Below are 3,577 nucleotides of genomic sequence, written 5' to 3'. Positions count from 1 at the left end.
ACAAGGCTCCATGACCATTGTCATCACAATGCTCCAAGACCCATGTAATCACAATGCTCCATGCCCTTGTCATCACAAAGCTCCATGACACATGTCATCAGAATGTTCCATGGCCATCTCCTCACAATGTTCCATGCCCTTGTCATCACATTGCTCCATGCTCTTGTTATCACAATGTTTAAGACCCCTGTAATCAGAATGCCCCATGCCACTTTTCATCAGTATGCTCCATGAGACTTGTCATCGCAAGGCTCCATGGTTTTCTCATCACAATGCTCCAGGACCTTGTCATCACAATGGTTCACGATATTGTCATGAAAATTCTCAATGGTCCTTGTCTTCATAATGATCCAAGCCCTAGTCATCACAGTGCTCCATTATATTTTTCATCACAATCCTCCCTTGAATTTGGCATCACTATGCTCCATGCTATTGTCATCGCAATGGACCATGACATATTTCATCACAATGCCCCCTGACACCTGTCTTCACAATACTCCATGCCCTTGTCATCACAATGCTCCATGCCCTGGTCATCACAATGCACCATGTCCACTGTCATCACAATAATCTATGAAACTTGTAGGACCAATGCTCCATGCCCCTGTCATAACAATGCTCCATGACCTTGTCATCACAATGCTCCATGACCCATGTCATCACAATACTCCATGTACATTTTCAGCCCAGTGCTCCATGACCCTTGTCATCACAATGATCCATGCACTTGTCATCCCAATGTTCCATGACGCTTGTAATCACAGTGCTCCATGACATCTGTCATCACAGTGCTCCATGCCTTTGTCAGCAAAATGCTACATGACCTTGTCATTACAATGCTCTATGCGCATGTCATCACAATACTCCATTACCATTGTCATCACAATCCTCCAGCAACCTTGGGATCACATTGCTTCAGGCCCTTGTCATCAAAATGCTCCATGCTCCTTGAAATCAAAATGATCCATGACCTCTGTCATCACAATGCTCCAAACCCTTGTGATCAAAATGTTCAATAACACTTGTCCTCACAACGCTCCATGATGCCTGTCATCACAATACTCCATGCCCTTTTCATCACAATGCTCCATGAACTTTGTCATCACAATTCTCCATACACTTGTCATCAAAATGCTCCCTGACACTTGTCGTCAGAATGCTCCTTGAACTGTGTCACGAAAAGGCTCCATGCCATTTTCATCACAAATCCACATGCCGTTTTCATCCTAGTGCTCCATGTCATTTTCATCAAAATACTCCACAAGCTTGTCATCAGAATGCTCCATGACGCTTGTCATCACAATTCTCCGTGCACTTGTCAGCAAAATGCTCCCTGACCCTTATCATCACAATGTTCCAAGCCATTGTCATCACAATGCTCCATTACCTTTGTCATCAGAATCCTCCAAGACACTAGGCATCACAATGCTCCATGCCATTGTCATCACAATGGGCCATTACATATGTCATCACAATGCTCCCTGACACCTCTCTTCACAATACTCCATAATCTGGTCATCACAATACTCCATGCCCTTGTCATCACAATGTGCCATTCCAACTCTCATCACAATAATCCATGAAACTTATTAGACCAATGCTCCTTGCCCTTGTTATCACAATGTTCCAAAACCCCTGTAATCAGAATGCTCCATGCCCCTTTTCATCAGAATGCTCCATATGACATGTCATCAGAAGGCTCCATGGATTTCTCATCACAATGCTCCATGACCTTTGTCATCACAATGCTCCAAGACCCATGTAATCACAATGCTTCATGCCCCTGTCATCGCAATGGACCATGACGTTTGACATCACAATGCTCCATGCCATTGTCTTTGAAATTGACCATGACATATGTCATCACAATGCCCCCTTACACCTGTTTTCACAATACTCCATGCCCTTGTCATCACAATGCTCCATTCCCTTGTCATCACAATGCACCATGTCCAATGTCATCACAATAATCTATTAAACTTGTCAGACCAATGCTCCATTCCCCTTTCATCACAATGTTCCATGCCCTTGTCATCACAATGCTCCATGACCCTTGTCATCACAATGCTCCTTGACTCCAGTCATCACAATGCTTCATAACGTTTGTCATCACAACGGTCCATGCCTGCATCATCGCAAGGCTCTGTGACCTTTGTAACCACAATGCTCCATGAACTTTTCATCACAATTCTCCGTGACCCTTGTCATCACAATGCTCCATGCCTTTTTCAGAACAATGCTCCATGACCCTTGTCATCACAATGTGCCATGTGCTTTTCATCACAATGATCCACAACCTTGTCATCGCTATGCTCCATAAACCTTGTAATCACAATGCTCCATGCACTTCTCATCCAAATGCTCTCTCACATGAGATATCACAATGTTCCACCACTAGTCATCACAATCCTCCCTCACCCCTGTTATCACAATGTTCCATGACCCCTGTCATCACAATGCTACATCCCCTTATCAGCACAATTTTCCATGACCCCTGACGTCACAATGTTCCATAACCCCTGTCATCAAAATGCTCCATGACCATTTTCATCCCAAAGCTCTATGACACCTGGCATCACAATGTTCTATAACCCCTGTCATCAAAATATTACCTTACAATTTTCATCAAATTGCTGCATGACCCTGTCATCAAAATGCTCCCTGCCCTTCTCATCACAATGCACCACACACTTGTCATCAAAATGCTCCATGACCATGGCCATCACTAAGTTCCATGACCCTTGGCATCACAATGCTCCATGCCATGGACATCACAATGCTCCATGAACCCTCTCATCACATTGCTCCATGCACTTGTCATCACAAAGCAACATGACACTTGTCATCACAATGCTCGATGCCCTTCTCATCACAATGCTCCATGTCCTTGTCATTACAATCCTCCATCAACCATGTATCACAGTGTATCGTGCCCTTGTCATCACAATGCGCCATGCCCACTGTCATCACAATAATCCATGAAACATTTCAGACCAATGCTCATTGCACTTCTCATCACAATGCTCCATTACCACTGTCAACAATGCTCCATGACCCCTGCCATCACAATGTTCCACGGCCTTGTGATCACAAGACTCCATGACCATTGTCATCACAATGCTCCAAGACCCATGTAATCACAATGCTCCATGCCCTTGTCATCACAGAGCTCCATGACGCATGTCATCAGAATGTTCCATGGCCTTCTCCTCACAATGCTCCATGCCCTTGTCATCAAAATGCTCCAAGACACTCGTAATCACAATGCTCCTTGCCCCTTTTCATCAGAAGGCTCCATGTTATTTGTCATCACAAGTCTCCATGGTCAACTCATCACAATGCTCCAAGACCTTGTCATCACCATGCTCCATTCCCTTGTCATCACAATGCTCCATGACTCCTGTCATCACAATACTCCATGAATATTTTCAGCCCAATGCTCCATGACCTTCTCATCACAATGCTCCATGACCAATATCATCACAATGCTCCATGACCACTGTCATGACAACACTCCATGACACCTGACAACACAATGATCCGGGACTCTTGTCATCACAATGCTCCAAGACCCCTG

Source organism: Mesoplodon densirostris, unplaced genomic scaffold (assembly GCF_025265405.1).
Source record: "Mesoplodon densirostris isolate mMesDen1 unplaced genomic scaffold, mMesDen1 primary haplotype scaffold_35, whole genome shotgun sequence".
In the NCBI taxonomy this organism is placed as follows: domain Eukaryota; kingdom Metazoa; phylum Chordata; class Mammalia; order Artiodactyla; family Ziphiidae; genus Mesoplodon; species Mesoplodon densirostris.
The sequence above is the reverse complement of the archived record's forward strand: the minus strand, read 5'-3'. Positions refer to the sequence as shown.